Source organism: Rissa tridactyla, chromosome 5, assembly GCF_028500815.1.
Source record: "Rissa tridactyla isolate bRisTri1 chromosome 5, bRisTri1.patW.cur.20221130, whole genome shotgun sequence".
Lineage (NCBI taxonomy): Eukaryota > Metazoa > Chordata > Aves > Charadriiformes > Laridae > Rissa > Rissa tridactyla.
Genome location: NC_071470.1, coordinates 6,572,476 through 6,592,385, shown reverse-complemented (window position 1 = coordinate 6,592,385; position 19,910 = coordinate 6,572,476). Strand labels below are relative to the sequence as shown.

The following is a 19,910-nucleotide window of genomic DNA, read 5'->3' as shown; positions in this document are numbered from 1 at the left end:
CTCTGGGCAGCCTGCGCCAGGGCTCTGCCACCCTCAAAGTAAAGAGGTTTTTCCTCACGTTGAGATGGAACTTCCTTAAATATGCTTCAGCATCTTAAGAACCAACAGTAGAACTAAAGCCTAAGCGGAATACAAAATGCTATTAAGAAAGTTCCTTTGAAAACTGGAAAACTGCATTTAGTAAACTGAACTCAAATTGTGTTAGCAAGAACATTAGATATATTTGGTCATGGCAGGGCTGGTAGGCAGTTACACTGCATTCTGTTCTACTGAACCCCAAGCTAGAGACTGTAAATTTAACACTGTACTTTCAGGGATTACACACTGTATAAAAATAACAGCCAAAACCTAAAAGCAAAGAGAAACCTAGTATAACCCCAGGAAACCTTAGAGATGGACCTGGCAGGGAGTACGATGGGTGTGCTGGGGTATTGATGTATTTTGTCCCTGAAATCTAATTTGCTGTTTTGGTGCGAATGAATGTTGTATATCCTATTCAATAACTAAATAATAATAACATATTCAATAACTAGAGGATTAAAATTTAATATGCATGGAAGCTGAAACAACAATGCAATTTGGCCTTCTGAAAAACGCCGTCCACTTCATTTTCTGTTATTCAAACTAACTTTGGATTTCTCACGTTATCGCTGAGGCAATCACACTTACGCCCAGGTTTTTCAGACGTGGGCGGTGTTTTCAGGATCAGGATTAGAGAAGCGGAGTCGCTGCCATGCCAGTGACTACCTGCTGTGAAACCTGGCATGCGGTTTGCCTTCATTCTTGGAACTGCTTCTGTAAAAGCTGTGCTTCTGAGAACGGCAGGAATGAGCTGCTCAGCCAGGAATGCTGCTTTGCCCAGCACAGTGATACGCTCCCTGGAAAAGCTGCCTTTGTGTTTCAGGGATGCAGATTAACACAGATAAGAATTTTCAGTATGCCGTCTAATACCAGTCACTCGCTTAAATATTTATCGTATGAAAATACAACGTGCTTTGCATAGCAAAAATAAAACGAAAAAAGTGTTTGCATAGTCAAAATAAAACAGAAAAGTGAAAAGAAGCCGGTGTGTCAAAAGATGTGACGTGATTACGGACCTTCTGGACCTACACAGTTAAATTTCAGTCTGACGCAGTTGCTGGATATTTCTCTCTACGTGCTGACTTCCCTCAATTCACGTGAACTCCACTAGGTATAAAGGATATTTGTCTTAACTCGAACATCTAAATAGCCTGATGCTTTGTAAGGCAAAATAGGCACTGTCTGTCTTCATGTGAGTCATCCCTTGAACGTAAACAAACACAGATTTTAGTGCACTTAATATTTGTATTTCAGTGTTCTGAAATGTGCATATTCTTTAAAAAAACATGGTTCGAATGGTATAACGTCACTGTGCGGTAGCGATTATTTGAAAGCCTTGGGGATTGCTTTATTTCCATGAGCATCTCACCGCAGTGGAAGCTTGCTGAGGGCTGAAGCTTGATTGTAAAAGTACCTCAGAGATGAGACTAACTTAGAAATAGCGGCTACGGTTGACTGGAAAATGCTTCATAATAAAGTTCTTAAAACCTCAGTGCGATTGGAGGGGAGCCACAACAATCCATCTTGCCTGAGGAAACTGCGAAACGCCTGTTATGTCAGTATCGTGGTTTATGATGCTACGCCGGAGATAAAGGAGTCTTGGCCATGATTTATGACGGCTGGTTAGAGGTACCTGTCATAAACTATGACTTCAGTAATCCAATTACACGAGCGGAGATATGACTCCACGGTCAGGGCAGTTTCCAGCTGAGCAGGGGCTCTTCCAGTTTTTCTGGCTCTTGCCAATAAAATTTATTAGGGAAAAATCTTAAGTAAACACCTTTGTGATGGATGGTACCAGCGTGGCTGTATCAGTAACCATAACTGTTGCCTCAAGTCCGTAGAAGATGGAGGTTTTCTTCTCATGGGAGAGGACATGGTGTTGCTTTATTATTTCACACTGGCAACACAGAACTCCCGAGAGGAGCTCCTCTTAAGCAGGACTAAGTTTAGTTACACACTTCAGGGTTTTTCTAGTGATGTTTTATGTGTATTTTTTTTTTAAACTTTCAGATTAAGCTATTTTAACTCAGATTCATGACTGGCTAGGTCAAAATAATCGCTGAGGGGGTGACTTACCGTTCTGCTGAAAGTCGTTCAAAGGTCAAAGATAATTATTTTTTTTCTCATCTTTCCCAAACATATTCTGTTCCCTGAAGCACAGAAAGGTGAGGTGCCTATAAAAGAAATGCTATATATTAATGCTGCACAGCAAAACCGTTTGTTGTGCTAGAAATTGTGGTAGCAAAAGCTTGTGATATCTTAGTTTTCTGACCCGTAACAGCTGCTGTATTACCAGAAAACAAAAAGGAATTATATTTCTAATTCTCTGTAACTTCCTGCAGCTAGAAGTATTTGTCTCCTGTTGAGGCTTGGGTCCTACCTCTTTAGAGGAGCACAGGAGCAAGAAAGCGAGTTAATTTCTTTAAAGAGAAGAATTAAATTCAGAGCTGAAGTATAATGTTCATTTTTTAGCTCAATCCGAGTGTACAAGCTCTCCCAAAAATGAGGTCGTCGTTCCTTATACAGCACGAAAGTGATGAAAAATACAAATCCAAATTCACCCACTGATTTAAAGTGATAAAATTAATCTGGTTTTGAGGTGTTTCAGTCCATGTCATCATCACTTTATTAATACACTTAGATTGAGTTATTTCAGGTGGCCTGATGCATTCATACCATACACAGTGCAATGGCATCCGTTTTTTTACAATAAATGCTTAAACGCAATTGTTATACGCATCAATTTGACTCTGCAAAGCATATTACGTTAAATATCTCCCTATTTACAGTTGTTCTTGAGCTACGAGTGTTGTGAGGGAGTAAATTTTTTTTCCTGCATCTTAACTCGATTGGTGTACTTAACTGCAGCAATACCTTGGCCAACCCCACTATTTTAAACTATACCTCTCATGATATACTACCGAGAAAAGGGATAAACGCTTGCCCTGTCTAAGGAGTGTGGTTTTGCACAGGTAGGAGCTGGGATGATGTTTGACCTGTAGGACGTTTTCCGTGATCACGCAAATCTGTCTGACCGTAACTGTCACTTTCAATCTCTTTATGGCAGAAGACCTGGTATTTTAGAAAACAAATGTACTGGTAAAATGTGGTGGAAGTCATCCAGGATAAAAATGGAACCTTACAATACTACTTTTATGACTATTTTTCATAACTGTCACACGTAGAACATTACCATTATGAATGCTGGGTACCCAGTGAATGCTTTTCATTGTATTAATAATCCGTTGGTTTTGGTTTTTTTAATGGAACTGTAACTCTTTCAAGTGTGTATGTAACGTTATTTAAGAGAATTAAATTATCTGTTTGGAAAAAGGCAAACTTATTTCTAAGTACATTTTAGGATTGCATCAGCTTTCAGTTATGCCACAGCTTTTTATAGCTTGACTAGTGCTAATGATCTCATTCTCTTAACCTGATGATAATAATAATGGAATTCCTTGATTAACTTGAATGGCAGCTCATAATTGATATGGTGGTTAAAATTAACAGCGTGCAAGGAGTTGCCAGCCTGTGCTTTGTCTTGCCTTATACAACTAAATAACTAGAATAGGATGAGAATCTGATTTAAAAAAAAAATAAAATAAATCATTGGAGAGCGTCACAATAAATCATTGGAGAGTGTACAACTTCTTTAGAAAAAAAAATCTGCACTCTATTTTTCATAGCACTTAAAAATAAGTGAGACGGATCCAATCCAGACAACATGACCCAAAGTACCACCAGTATTTTGACTTCTCTCCGCAGACCATATATAGTGCAGGCAAGAGACGCACGACTGCTTTCAAGGGTAGCAGAGCTCCCCTGGGAGGGAAAAGACTGGACAAATTTATTTGTAAAGGGGAATTTTAGAATCGGTACACCGAGATCTGGATAACTCCTTTTAAAGCAGGTAAATAATGGCTTTAGAGATCTTAGAAGTACCGTCTCTCTCGCTGACTGCAGTTAGCTGAGTTTAAGCTGACCTTGATGGGGAAAGGTTAGTGTGCTGTTACCAGTTCTTCAGGGTGACCGCTACTCTGGAGTCCCTCCTGTCCTCTTTCACACCTCGCCCCAACCAAAAGAAGCCAACAGGCAACTCTTGTCACATTGGTAAGATATCTGCTTGTATTTCTGTGTGTGCTGCGAGCTTTGAGAAGCTAAAAATGTAAGTGTGAGAATATAACTTTATAGACAGTTTATTATTACAGAACCAAATCCTTGTTAAAACAGACGAGGCACAATGAGAAGATTTTGTTATGGCTAAGCTTCTTTTTTAAAGTGCTTTTCTGCAAATGAATTTATTTTTGACCATAAATTGGCTATAGGAAGACCCTATTAAGGAGAACAGAGACTCTTCAACAGCTTCTAATAACTAGAAGGGATTCTTAATTGCATCATCAGCTGTTCAGCTTATAGCAATATGGAAATCAGCATGAATTACGAAAGGCAGATACAATGGTGCCCTTTTACAGTAACTGGAAGACTTACAGGTGAGTGTAAAAGGAGACGCTGATTTCTCTTGCTGAAATGGTGCTGAGAGGAATTTTGTGAGAGGTTAATGATAAATGTCAATTAACACAACTCTGAGGTGCATGAAACTCAAAGGTGCTAAAACTAGTGCAAGGCTTTTGCAGGCATTCAGAATAAGTCCTTTTGAGTTGAGCACATCAAACCCTGATTTCTCGTCGTACAGTTTCCTATGCGCTGATCTAGCTACTTACCCAGTTAGGGCTCCTACCTACCACTTAACCAAATGCTAGTGCTAATTCTGGCATCTCCCGTAGGTGGGAGCCCTCGCAGTAGAAGAGCCTGAGTTGTTTTTCTGTTCTCTCCCAAAGCATGCTCTGAGCAAGCCAGTCTTTCAACGGACTATATATAAATTAAGCTGATGAGTCTCAGAAATGCACATATCACTTTGTCTCTAGACCTTCAATGAATGCTAAATCATTGACAAAGTGTGAAGTGGTAACTTTTGATCTAAAAAAACTAGGAGTCTGCTCACTCGTTTGGAATGTACAGTACGCGATTATGTAACTTGCTGAGCAGGTGGCGTCATTGGTGACCAATCACAAAAACTACACTTCTGACTATAATTGCTATTTGTAGTATTCCAAATATCAAAGATGAGACTATGCATTTGGCTTAGTGGTTTTAGGGTAGTATTATCAGCATAAATTTAGTGGTTTCGAATGCTTCTGATTCTGGCAGCAAAAGTGCTATAAAGTTTTGACACTAAGTTCCGGCTGCAGAAGAATTTCAAGAGGAAAAGGTAGGAAAACCATTCAAGAAGCAGCTATTCCCCAGAGTCTGAGTGCTTGATGGCAGCGTCATCTTTTAGCTCTGCTGATGTAATGGATGCATGTTCCTCAAGATGTGGCTAGTATTGAACAGATGCTTTTTCTTAAACAGCTAGGGTTCTAAAAGAATAGCAGTGTGGGGCAAGCTACAGTAAGTGATAAGAAAATAAAATATTCAGTAAGACTAGCTTTTCAAATGCTTGGAATTTTGTTTGACAGACTTTGGTTTCCTTGAAAATTCCTTATGCTCATCACGAAATTTCATGCTGCTGTCATTTAACCTTCTAAATCATAGACACTAGAGCTTCAAGGTTCGCAGTAAGAGATTCAGAGCTCCTTACGAGGAGGGCATCTGTTACCACTCAAACTTTATTCCCTCATTGTAGAATTCCTGTTGGAGTCCTTAGGTCAAGAAACTAGCTCTGAATATTTCCCAGCTCTCACTGGAATTGTCAGAAGGGCAGCTAGCTGCTGCGTTCCTGCAAGTTTCTGACTCTCAGCGGTGTTCTCAAAGTGTAAATCTTCAAGTTCTCAAAGTAGATGCTTGTAGGCAGGCTTGGTCACTGGGGTCTTGCTGGTGGAACGTGGGGCACAACTGTGTTATGAAAGAGCAGAGATGGAATGGCTATATTCGTGCTCCATACATTTTGTGCAGGGACTGCCAGCTGTTCCTATTCAGGGAACGAGGAGCAAAGAGCTCATGTTAAGACACGCAGTGATTTCCTTGGCCTTCTTATAGGTGCATTTGAGACAAAAAGCTTTCTCTCTTTCCAAGAGAATTTATCCTCCACAATCTAGTTGCTTGGTACACGATCTTTCTCCTATTGTTCACCTGTCCTGTGTGATAGGATATGGCTAATCCATAGTTTGATGCGGCTTTATCCATAGAAATTTCCATAGAATCCTAGAATCAGTTAGGTTAGAAAAGACCTTCAAGTTCGAGTCCAACGTGCTTCAGGGCAGCAGTGAGACAGTCCTGATAACTGTAGTGCACTTGTCTAGAGGATCCTCTGGCAAAATGCTTGCAACTGCCTCAAAGATAGTGAACTCTCTTGTAAACAGGTTTTCAATTACTGCACAAGAGATAAGTGCGAGTTCTCAGCATTTTGAAAATGATCTTGCATCGGTATGGAACGCTAGACCAAGTTTTATTTGGAGCCTGGGAACACACATATACCCACCTAGTATTCCCTTGAAACGTGTTAACTGTCCAGAATTGGAGTAACTGCTCTATTTAGAGTTGTTATCAGTAACTCAATTGTAGCTGCTAATTACAATTAAAGGTTTTTATCATGAGCTATGAAAGTTCTTAGCTAGTCCAGCTGAACAGAGGTTGCACTTGTAGTACTCTTGGAACACAAATCCTGATGCCTTATGAAAACATCTGTAATGCATAAGGTCTTGACTTTTCATTTAATACATATATCAGATATGACTATCAGTGTAGCTTCTGTCTCTGTCACTTCTCCTGTTCCTGCTAGCAGCTCTCATTAATAAAGGTATATAAAATGTAAAGCAAAATATAAAAAAAAATGGAGAAGAATCCTGAAAATCATGGCCTCCTTTAAATCACTGAAATTCTTCACATACCACTTTATAGTCAGACGTGTACGTTTACCTGTTCCCTTACTAACTGTAGCCACTTCTTTAAGAAATAAATGCCTATGAAGTAGTAAAAGAGTTTGCTGTTTGAACTTTAGCTATGTGATTACTGAATGTTGTCCTGAGGTGTCTTGGCACTTTGAAAATTAATTTTATTATTATTCAGGAGATCAAAAGACTAGAACTTAAGGAATTTAATTAAAAGTTTTGGAAAACAAAAAACAGAAACAAACAAATAAAATTAAAATTAAAAAAAAAAAACAACAACAACAAAAAAAAACCAAATCAAGCCTGTCTGATTATTCAAAAAGGTACCCTTTAAACCTTTCCTGCTTTAAATTTTTATTTCAGTGGGAGGATTTACTTAAATTAACGACCTGATGGCAGTGCACAGCTTTGGAATGATTTTTCCTCAAATTTCTAACTTCTGCCTAAATTCTAAATCTGAAAGAAGGAAAACTGCAGCTTTATACAGTGAACGTCTACTTCCCGCAGGCTCTTGAAAAATGCTTTTCTCATAGGGTAAAAATCATCACCATACTATCACTTTTAAGATTCTTCTCTAGGCTGTGAATGATGCTTTTCATATTCTTTTCCTTTTAATACAATCTTTTCCTTTCAATTGAAATAAAATTGATTCACCTACATTTACTTTGGGGACTCCACAATTACAGTCAGAATGAAAAACTCAAGTGTACCTCAAGGTATACCTCAAGTACTTGTTAAAAATAAACCCTAGTAATTAGCTGTAAGTGAACTTTTAGTGCAGAAGCACTGAAAATAATTGGCTGTGGAATGTGTTTTTCATTGCAATCTACAAAAATATAGCGAACAATGGATGAAACCAAAATTCTTTTTTTGTGCTTTCTTAAGACTGACTCACTGCCACTTATTTTCTTGATACCACAGTTCTTAAAAGTAAATTGTCAGACAAAAAACAATGTGTAAACAGGCAACTGAGATTTGTCTTTATTCAAAGCCCAGGAGTCATTGCATAGGCAATAAAATTTTCATTCTCCATGAATTTTCCTTTCATATCTTTTGGCATCCCTTGCTTTTCATAGCACTAATTATGAAGTCTCACTTTTCCAAGCGTGTATCGGGTTATTCTAGCTGGGAATACTAGATGTTGGGGGAAAGTTCAAGTTCCACCACGGTCATTTTATTCTGACAAAGCCGTGGCCACTCTGCACCAACAAAGCTGCAAAACGTTTTTGAAAAGCAGATTAGTGCGTTAGTTTTTCTGAACTGTTATAGCTTGTTTCACGTGGTTGCAACTAGATCTTTCACTTCCCAAATAAGTTCTGGGTGAAGTCGGTGAGAAATAAGAGAAGCTTACAAGGCCTTATGTGTCAGCGCTACTGTTCTGGAAATCCACAGAACTCAGAGAGGATCTAGCCTGGCTTGGACCAATTTGATAAAGCGGCGTTTAATAAGTGGGAAGAGATTAATAAATCTGGGTAGAACATGTGCATCCCGAATGCTAGACTGCTTTCTTTAGAGTGGCTCTGGCTGCGTTCCCCAACCTTTAGGGCTTTCCTGGCATAACAGTAAAGGATCTGGAACCGTACAGCTGTGGTTCAAGTCCCGAAGCTGTAATGTGTCTGACCTCCTCTAAACTTGGTAATTACTTGTGCCTTTGCAGCGAAAAGGTGGCAGCGTGACGGAGTATTGTCATGGGCTTTCTTGCTGCCATTAACAGGAGTCAGTGTTTGGGTCTGCACCCTGCTGCCAAGTTCAAGGTGAGCAGTGACTGTACAAAACCGTTCTCCTTCCCCTTCTGGGATGCGGAGAAGGGGTGGAGAAAATGAAGAAGGGTAGATTGAAGAGGGGAGATTTAGATGAGATATTAGGAAGAAATTCTTTGCTGTGAGGGTGGTGAGCCCCTGGCCCAGGTTGCCCAGAGAAGCTGTGGCTGCCCCATCCCTGGAGGGGTTCAAGGCCAGGCTGGACGGGGCTTGGAGCAACCTGGGCTGGTGGGAGGTGTCCCTGCCCAGGGCTGGGGGTTGGAACTGGATGATCTTTAATGTCCCTTCCCACCTGAACCATTCTATGATTCTGTGGAATAAGAGGGCCTTGGCTCCTGTGCATGGGAAAAGGACTTGTATGGGTTGGAGGTGGAGAGAGGTAATATGCACTATGTTTTCTTTCTGTATCCTTGAATTTAGAGTCAGACTCCAGTAGTTTGAGGATTTGCACGTTGGAATGGGAACTGGGAGTGCAGCCTACAGCTAACTATATAAATGCAAACAGGCTACGTGCTCCTAACTGGGGAACTGAATTCAGTTTCAATTTGGACCAGTATACTGAAAATAGTATAGTTCCATCTCCTCACACGTTTTCAAAAATCTAAGCTCTTGTTTTATTTAGAAGCTTGAATGCTTCTTTAGTCTTGACCTTGGCCAATGAAAAAAAAACTTGGTACTTTTAAAAACAATATGGTATTCAGAGTTTCTCTATTTAAAAAAAAAAATACACCACTTTGTGGAGGAGGAGGAGATAAGCCATCAAGCTTTCTGATAACTCAATAAATAATTAAAAGGGAGGAAAATACTTGGAATTCTCCTCCAGACTAAAACGTAATAAGATTTCTCCTGTCAGTTGCATACTTGCCTGAGTCATCTTGAATATAAAGTCAGGTTTAGTCTGTACATCAGAGCTTTCAGGTGAGAAGTTAAAATGCCAAGAGCTGCCAGTGGAGGCAGTGATGGTTTGAGAGGCAAGCAACTGGGACTGTTGATTAAGGCCTTGACCAGGATGGATAGGTTTGCTGACTAAAAGAGGTAATAGTGCAAGTCACGTATCTCACCGTGTAGACTGATGGAGGGACCTAAGGTTGGCACTGGTGTAATGTCAGGTCGCAGGGACTACCTGGGGAGGTGGACAGAAAAATGGTGGAAGATGCAGGAAGCTGAGATTTCTCAAGGTGGCACTCATTGACCCATAAGAGGATTTTGTGGCACACTGCTTGTCTGCACTTGCTTACCTGCCTCAAAAGTGTCAGTATTTGTTGTCTTTGAAGCGACTCTCCATTGTGCTACAGATGCAAGGCAACTAAGATGAAAACATTGTTAAATATTTTTTTTTCAGCTTCAGGTATTTTGAAGTTACTGAAAATCTCTCTCTCTCTAGAAATCTTGAGATGTATTAATGCTAGATAGCTGCAAAACCAGGCTGAATGCATTTTAAAATTGAGGTCCAGATGCTGATAGCTAGCCTGAAGATGATATCTTAAGGTATATGTGTGTTCTAGACACATTCATGCAGCATGTTTGTTCACATCTAGTGAAACCCTTCCATAGGATTGGTAAATTGAGTACTACTAAGTTAAGTTTAGCCTTGCTCTGGTGAATTGCATACTTAACAGCAGGATTTGCAATTTAAGAAATGCTGTAGAAACCTTGTACCTACCTAAAATCACCCTGATTGTCATCTCCTTCCATAAAATTTGAAGTCAAGTTTTTCTGTTCATTTTTTGACACTGAGACATCTTTCCCTCTCTGTTCCTGAACGAAAGATAAGCTATTCAGAAAGGACACCAGGATTTTTCTTCTTGCATGTCCTGTTTTGTGACACACATGCACACGCCCTGGGAATAACACGTAATAACTTCCTCCTTGTTCAGATACATTCAATAGGAACCAGATAACTCACTGCCAATTTCATATTTTTATGAGTAATGTTACAGGCCTGTCACAAAACAGGTAGTGTGTGCCATGGCACTGCCTACAGTCAGAGCCTTTCTGCCTTTTAACCTTTAACATTGCTACACTGGAATTAAAGGTAGTTACTCAATAGGCACAAAAGTGCTGTAGCTTCCAATAAGCAACGAAAATGCTCTAGCCAAAGGCGGTCAGTTATAAATCCAAAGGCACGTTTCAGTTTGCTTGTTGCAGTTAGAGATTCGCACTTAAAAACACTTGTGGTTTGATTCCCAAATATCTTTGAGTCTCTGCTGGGGAGAACTAAGAGAGGATGTAGTGTTTTCTTTCTGGAGTATCATTTTGCAAAGTGCGGCTTTCTAACTTCTGCAAAAACAGGTGTCGGGGTTTTCAATGTGCTTTGTGAAGCTTGAACAGTGTGATTCCGCGCTGTGCTTGTGCCAGAAAGGAAGGAAAGTAGACAACTTTATGCACCAGGAATGATAGTCTGCATTTTTTTCTCCCTATTTTGCTAGGCTGAAGTCTTACTAATCAAAGCTATCTTCGTTATCTGGAGGGGCCCAAGTCTTTGATTTTTCCCAAGCGAAATGTATTTTTAGAAATATGGCACTAAAACATTTGAGGAAACTAGAAACTTTGCCCAGAGCTGCTGCTCTGGCATGAAACTTTTGCAGTATTACCTAAAGAATTTCAGAGAATGGAAATGCCCAGATGGCTGTTCTAATTCCCTGGACACACCAGTCCTCAGTATCAAGAGTGGTGGTGCCAGGATTCTCCGCTGCCGGCTCTCAGGATTGTGCTGAATGTATGTGCAGGCAAAAGCTGGAGCTGATAGCACTAAACTGGCTGCTGCAGAACCGCCTAGCTGAACTGCAAATTAACTCTTCATACCCCGAAGCAAAATTCAGTCTATACATAGTAGACTGGAGCACCTCTGCTATGAGGACAGGCTGAGAGATTTGGGGTTGTTCAGCCTGGAGAAGAGAAGGCTCCGGGGAGACCTTAGAGCCCCTTCCAGTACCTGAAGGGGGCCTACAGGAAAGCTGGGGAGGGATTGATTGCACATGAGGAAGAAGTTCTTTACAGTGAGGGGGGTGAGACACTGGCCCAGGTTGCCCAAAGAGGTGGTGGAGGCCCCATCCCTGGAGACATTCAAGGCCAGGCTGGATGAGGCTCTGAGCAACTTGATCTAGTTGCAGATGTCCCTGCTGACTGCAGGGGGTTGGACTAGATGGCCTTTAGAGGTCCCTTCCAACCCAACACATTCTATGGTTCTATGATAATCTTTCTGCAGTACCTTAATAACTGCCTAGAAAACTGAAAAGAAAAAAAGAAAAACACCGCCAAAAAAACCCACCCCCAGCCCCACCTTGTTTTGCAACAATTACAATGTATATGTCCAAAATCACATAAAGAGAAATTCCATTAAATTTCTTATGCTGTTTCATTTAAGGATTTTGTTAGAAAAAGCTAACCTGTTAAGTAGGGGTATATGGGCATAGAGAACTCCCATAGTTCTGAGGTTAAAATTGAAGCCATTGCTATTCGGAATTGAGTTGCCTCGTCCTTGTAAATTCCACTTTCTGGAAAGCCAGGAAGTGGATCTCGGTGTGGAATTTTCATTTCACTTAACGCACAGCAAAATTCTCAAGGGACATACTTTTTTTTTTTTTTTTTTTTTTTTTTTTTTGGAACACTGAGTATCCTGGTAACAAATCAGTGCTCATACAAGATGTACCAGATCTCAGTTTAGGTTTTCCAGCTACAATAATGGTTATAATATGGTACGACAGCCAAAAGAGGTGTTTCCTGACACTCTGGCAAGAAAATTCCTACATTTTTTGAGGTACTTTAGTTTTTAAAACTATGCATTTCGTTCTCTGGTTTCCAGATATTTTGACGCAGCTCTCTGTCTTATACATTCTGTGTGCAGGTTTTGTTCAAACTGAGGTTTATTGTATCAAAAAATCTAAAATACTTGTCCTCTAGAAACTGAAGACTTTCCGAGGGAGCTCAAAACTGAGCTGGAATTTTCTGATGTAGGTGCTCTTTTTTTTTTTTTCCCTTCAATTGCAGAGGAGATCATACTACCAAGTCACCTATTAGGTTCTTAAACAGTCGTCTTTATTGAAGGGTTTTTTTCAGTGTGGCAGAGATCTAGTGTTATGCTATCTAATGTCTTACAATTTACCTATTTTAAAAAGACATCTGCTGCGCTGTGTTGTTGAACGCTGCCAAGTTTGATTCCTCGCCAAGGCCTGTTTGTCCTTTAGTCACTGACGGTTTCGTGACTGTGCTCCAGAGATGTGACAGATAATCAGCTGCCTCACGCAGTTGGTAAAAGGTAACCCTGACCTTTCCTACAAATAATTAGTGTCAATTATACTCCCCACCTACATCCTTTTCTCCACTGTGGGGGAAAAAAAAAAAAAAAACCAAAACCAAACATCATCATGCTTTTCCTTATTTTATTCTGGTGACAGAAGTAAAATTAGCAGCCCAGTGCCAGAATTTTCTACATAATTCCAGAGTACTGAATTATATCAGCTGGGAAACTATTGGAGATCATTTTTTTTATTATTATTTTTTTTTAGGTATTCTACCTCTTGCGTGAATGTTAGGATGCTGATTTCCAGAAGGAAAAGGTACTTGAAAGGAATTCCAGATGAGGACTTTCCCTGTTGATTATTGGCACAACCCTTGAAAATTACTATTACACCACACCAAGTATTTGAAAAAAGTGCACTGGACTTATTTTACTTTATAGACACGAACTGTGTAGCGCTGAAGATCCTAAGAGTGTTGTTATCACCCTTCTGAAACTTAGCTTCAGACTGATCTTTCCATGATGTTTCATTTTCATGATAAGCAAGAAAGTCTTTGCGATCCTATTCTTGAAAAACTCAGCTGCAAAGGGTAGAAGTCTGGCCCTTGTGATTCTAAATTCCTTTGGCCGTGTCCCTTGCCATGTGTGAGGATGAAACTGGATGCATACAGCTGTACTAAGTGGCTAAATAACCTGAAATTGGATTTTGTCTCCCACGTAACTCTTACGCGGTTGAAAATTCTAAAGTTGTACTGGGTGTGAGACATAGCCTGATGCAGTATAGAGATCGACGGTTCATAATGCTTTTCTGCCTTTGACACAAAAGCCATTTATTGAGTCTGGGCAGCAGGTAAATCACAAGCTGATGTTGTTGATTCATTTCTCAGAAATGATGATAAATGGGAGAATTGTATACAGGGGTTTAGTTTTTGTGGGGTGAGGTTCGACTGGATATCAAATCAGTTTGTCTTGTATGCCTGTCACTTACTATTTACTGTGAAAGAGACCGATTAAGGCCTTTATCCGGCACAAGTATAGTTCTATCTTCTCTGTACCAAGCATTTTTCCAATGCTAAATATTATTTCTAGAACTGATATTGTCTTCCTTTATCTCCCTAAGCTCAATTCACTCCTTTGCCTGTATTTTTTTATGGAAAGGCCAATTACGTCAACTCTCTCAGCGGCATGGACAGGGAAGTTATAAAAAGGTGAGCATTGCAAACCAATTGGATCATCTGATTCAGCTTAGAGCAATGCGTGCTGCTGCTTATCTACTGTATCCTGTCTTTCCTTGGGTCACGTAGGTCAGCTATTCTGACCAAGGAGGGAGATAACACTGCAAACCGCCTGTGACAGTGAGTGGTGAGTGCACGAGGCACAACTGGATTGTACTGTACTGCTCATCCTGGGTTTAGGCTGCTACAGAGTTGGGAGACAGGCTGTCAAGTAGCAGGGGCGTTCTACTGTGCTTTTTTTACTCTTTCACGCTTATTTTCTTAGTAGGGTAATTTCACTGGATCTTGACTCCTTAACTAGTGATACTTCTTGTGATAAACTGTGTAAGTTCATCAGTTGGTAGGCAATATCCGCTTTTAATCTGTACGTGGTGCTGTCCTTTAAAATCCCCACCCTGTTTTTTTCCCTGCTTTGAAGTATATTAGTTGCTATGGAAACAACATCAGTGTTATGAGCTTCTAAATCTTGAATACATTTGAGTCCTCTTGTTTTCTTTCCTCTTGTGTGTGAATACAGTTGTTCTTCTCCTCCCACACTACATCTGCAGCTTGTTTCAGAAAGTGATGCTGCACAAACTCTTCAACTCTTACCTCCTTAAAGCTGAATGCTAGGAGACTGTAGTATCTGAATGTTCTCATATCGGAGATTCTGGTACTGCCTTTCATGTTTCCACTGATCTGAATCCGATCCTCTTTGGAGAAATCAAATATCTAAGGTTTTGTGCCAGGGAGGAATGAATACCAATATTAATTGAAAAGCAAAAACTTGGGCAATTGTTTTTTTGTGGTACCACAGAATGGTTGAGGTTGGCAGAGAGCTCTGGAGATTGTCTGGTCCAACCCTCTGGCTCAAGCAGGGCCAGATAGAGCCAATTGTCCACAATGATGTCCAGCAGGATGTCCAGAAGGCTTTTGAATATCTCCTATAACAGAGATGCCAATGTCTCTCGTGTACAGGGAAGCCCAGAACTGGACACAATCCTGCAGCACTGCAGGTGTGGCCTCACCAGTGCTGCAGAGAGGGGAAGGACCACATTCCTCTTCAGATATTTCAGCTTTCCTCTCTTTAGTGCCAAGTCCAGGTTCAGTTTCTATGATAATCTCCTTAAATGTACATTGGGTACTTGATGGAAAACTGGTAGCAGACTTCTTAAAATAATCCTGTTTCATAATTTTATGCCTACTGCTTTAACACTGTTCAGGACGAAAACTTAAGACAGAGTTGAAAATCACTTAAGGAAAAAGGGAAGTGAATGTTAGGTTTAAAAAGACCGTTCATGATTCAAGCTAGATAGAAGTCTTGTCACAAAAAGTTGATTCACTTCCTAGGACAAAGGATGTATTTGGGCAGGGGGGTTGGAACTAGATGATCTTTAAGGTCCCTTCCAACCCTAACAATTCTATGATTCTATGATTTGGCAGGTGATCTGCTAAAGTTCCTAATATGTTACGCTACGCTCTAAAGAAAACAAATAAGCTACAAAAAAGTACAAACTGTTAACCTCTAAGGGGAGGTAGATGCTGCTGCTGTTTGTTTAAGCAGTTCTGGAATGCTCTGGCATTGTTTCACTTCCTAGCACAAAAGAAGAAATGACCTCTTCATGAAAAGAATGCTGTGGATAAGCTGGTTGGTACCTTATCAACTTTGCTATTGCAGTTATGCCAGCCAGACATGTTCGTGTGACTTAGACATACTCTGCTCTGGTATTTATACTTTGTCAGAGGTGTTCTGAGATTGATTTGTGACCTCATCTGGCATAGAGAGGTGCTGCCAAGTTCTCAGAATTGATAAAATGTAAACCCACTTTACATGGAGTTTATTTAAAACTTCCTGACTTCAAAGAACATTGGAAAATATGATGGTTTACTAGCTTTATCATACCTGTTTGCTACCGATGCTCTTAGTCAGCTACTCTTCCCAAATCTTGATACTCTTAATAAATGATGGTCTGAAGTATCATACCTGATGGGACTTCTTTCAGATGCTTTTTCAGATTTCATTTTCTTTTCAGATGCTTAGGTACTGAACAGCTATTTTTTCCAGGAGAACCGCGCAGGAGAGCAAAATCCTGCACGCAAAGCCGTAAGGAAGGGCAAACTTTTAAATGTCCTCTGGTTAGCTCTGAGGAGCGTCAGAGGCAGATAGGACTAGCCCAACAAGCTTTCTATCTCTTCATAAGCCAATCTAATCAGGCAAGAACAACTTTTGAGTTGAGCGCCACAAGTATGGTTGTGTGTCTAGGGAAGTGTTCTCTATTTTTAGCCAGCTGGTTATCATCTGGCTCTCAGCATCCTGCAATGTTGAAAGTATTGGGTGGGGGAGCTGGGAAGAGATCCGCTGGGGCTGGTTTTGTTACTTGATTTCTTCTTTGGTTATGATTGAACACATGCCAGATTGAACAAAATTAGATTGGTCAAAAAGGCATATTAAGAAACAGACTTGTAATTTGTGGGGTGGCAGTGCACAGGGTAGAAAAATACAAAAACATGCAGGTGGCTGAAAGAGATTGAGGCCACAGGGGAAAAGGAATATAGATATGGACAAATGGATCTTTAAAAAAAAATAAAAATGCACCCCCCCAATTATCAGCAATGACTCAGCTATCTCTATATATTTCAAGTTGCATGGGAATAGAGCGGTTTGAATTGATTCTTGTTGGGCCTTTATTCCAAGCAGGCCTGAAGTAGGATTGATGAGAAGCTCCAGGTGTCTTGTAAAAGCCTTTTGCAAAGCATTTGTGACGAGAATTGTGGGCAACACTTGAAAATCTGTGGTCTTGCTCCACTCTCCTACTAGCAAACTCTTTCTTACCAATTTTTTTTCCATTTCTTACAGTTGATATTCTATAAATGTAGTGATTAGAAGTTGAGAATTGTTTCTCAAATAGGAGAAAAGAAATGCATGTCCCATTTACGACAGTATGAAAGAGTAGCCTATAAATGTTGTGGTAATAAGGTGCATGCAAAGACATTATTATATGGCGTAGGCTTTAGAAATGAAGGGACAGCAGTAGATGGCCAAATGGGGATACATGCCATGGTTTAACCCCAGCCAGCTGCTAGGGCCATGCAACTGCTCGCTCATGGACCCCGGTTGGGATGGAGGAGAGAATTAGGAAAGCAGAAGTGAGGAAAAACTGGTAGGTTGAGATAAAGACAGTCTAATAGGTAGAGCAAAAGCCACGCACACAAGCAAAGCAGAAGAAGGAATTCATTCCCTGCTTCCCACGGGCAGGCAGGTGCTCAGCCATCTCCAGGAAAGCCGGGCTCCATCATGCGTAACAGTGACTGGGAAGACAAACGCTGTCACTCCAAACGTCCCACCCTTCCTCCTTCTTCCCGCAGCTTCATACACTGAGCATGACGTCCCATGGCATAGAATATCCCTGTGGTCAGTTGGGGTCAGCTGTCCCGGCTGTGTCCCCTCCCGACTTCTTGTGCCCCCCAGCCTGCTCCGGGTGGGGTGGGGTGAGGAGCCAGAAAAGGCCTTGAGAGCTCAGCAACAACCCAAACCCCCAGTGCCCGGTCACACTATTCCCATCCCAAACCCGACACACAGCACCACAGCAGCTGCTAGCAAGAAAGTGAACTCCATCCCAGCTGAAACCATGACAATGGCCTGAGCTTTTCTGGCAGCTGCTCTCAAGGGGTTGCAAATCTGAAGCAGTGGTTTAAGGAAGAGAAAGGTCTGCTGCCGAGAAGCTGCAGTTCAGCAGAACTCTGGCAAATAGCCCAGGGTTATGGCTTTAGCTTACAGGTAAGGAGAAGGCAATGGAGGATAAAAATAAAGGAGGTGAAAGTTTTGGATTTACATATTATAGATGGAGGGAAGAGGAGGCTTGGAGACAGCTGAGTGACAGCTCACCTTCCGAAATATCTAACCGTGATGTCTGAGAAATATCCACATTCTCTCAGCCTAGAGGAGTTGACTCTTGGTGTCTAAGCAGGGGGAAGAACTTTTTATCCTGGGTATTTGTCTATTTGCTGCTTCTATAAAATGTAATATGTGAAGAGCCACTTACTGAGAAGTTAATAAGATTTTCACTTTATAATTTTAATTGCCCTACTCTTGCAAAAAAGATGGGAAAACATTTCCTTTTCATTATGTAGCTATCAGTCTCATATTTTTACTTTTTATATGTGCAGAGTATACAATAAGACTTCTAATGTATGCTGCCAAGTGTGTTTTTTCTAACAAATTGTGAAGCAGAAAATTTCTTGTAAAATTCCTAATTTCTTGCTGTAAATCCTTAAAATTCTGGTACTGTTAGCATGAATTCAGGCCTCTGTGCATTTTGACAGAGAGTTACTGCTCAGACTGACATTTGATATTCACAGGCTTGTAGGGATCCGCAGTTCATAATGGAAGCAAAACTTGAATTTTGTGGGGTGCTGGAAACTAGGTGGCCTGGGATGTTCTTCAGAACTTAAATCAACTTAATCTGAATTCTTGCTTATGTCTATGAATTAATGTAGCTATTTAATGGAGCTGTCAGTACACAGCACAATCAGGACTGGAAAACTTTCAAGTACAAATTGACCAGATAAACTATTAATTGTCTTGGCAATATTCTTGGCATACTCTGAAAGCTTAGTGCATTTCAGTAGCTGTTTCTCGTTTTTTGTTATGCTTTAGGTTACAGTTGATGTCTTGGTGTTATTTCAAGAATTGGGAGGATAACCTTTAAGACACTTTCACCTGTGTGTTAGTTTTCTTTTGAAGGTTTGCTGTTTTCTGTTAAAACTGGATATTTAAGCACTCATTTCTGGGACGTCCTCGTATATTATGTCTTCATGAGCTCAAGTTTACCTTTTTCTCTCAAATACTGTCCTAAAGACCTGAAAAGAGAACACTCATCCATGCTATAGTTCACATGATTTAACGCCTGCTCAATATATCATAAAATTTGAAACGTTTTCTTGGGATAATTGACAACAAAATAGATAAGTGTTGTAATACATGATATGTTAATGAACCCAATTGGTAACCAAGCAAATAGAAAAGGAAGATAATGAGTCTCTCTCTCTTTCAGGCTCTCTTTTATCTTTAATTTTAACTGCATTTTAAGTAATTTAAAACTTAATGTACAAACAGCTAAAAAGTAGCTTAATATAATTTTAGTAAGATTTCCTATTTGACATTAGGCAGTGATACCTTCACTATTGCCTTTTTACTAAATTATATCAAAGTAAAACACTAAATATGGGATGGGAATAGTGTGGAAATTGCTCCAGGAATGCAGTAGCATCTTTAACACTGCTGTAAAACATGAGGGATCTACTCTTATTAGGTTAACATACTTTCATCTCTAATTACAAAAGGGCTTCAGGGTTTCCTTTTAAAATTTTTAAATATTTGCTTTTAAGAAAATCAGAGTTACTTTTCTCATCTTTTCTATAGCATTTTATGGCTGTTCTACTAGTGATGAGCAAGATTCTCAAAGGGAAACTGTGAAAAAGGTAACTGTGAAATATATACTGCCTGTGATAAAACTTCCCCAAACACTCCTTAGAAAATGTTTCTAAAATTATTTCATGATTGTTTTATTTAAGTCTATGCCACACCTTAAATACTTAAATCAACTCATTGCTCTATACAATCTACACAGAATTCTCCGTCAGCATCTTCACCAAGGATCTGACTGAATCCACAGTACAGAAAATTGATCAGAGTTATTGGTGAGAACCTGAAAATACAAAGCCA

At 40.1% G+C, this 19,910-nt stretch overlaps 1 protein-coding gene across 31 annotated transcripts in view; it reads left to right on the top strand.

The window, feature by feature from the left end:
- The window catches only part of SORBS2 (sorbin and SH3 domain containing 2), a 243,112-nt gene that overhangs the window by 49,573 nt on the left and 173,629 nt on the right, over positions 1-19,910 (top strand). Inside the window, exon 1 of one of the 31 annotated variants that reach the window (XM_054203744.1) lies at positions 2,591-3,994. The exons of 25 other annotated variants lie outside the window; for them this stretch is intronic. The gene's annotated coding sequence lies outside the window, so the exon portion shown is untranslated. 5 more of the 31 variants (XM_054203741.1, XM_054203751.1, XM_054203742.1 and 2 more) reach the window with 5 other exon arrangements.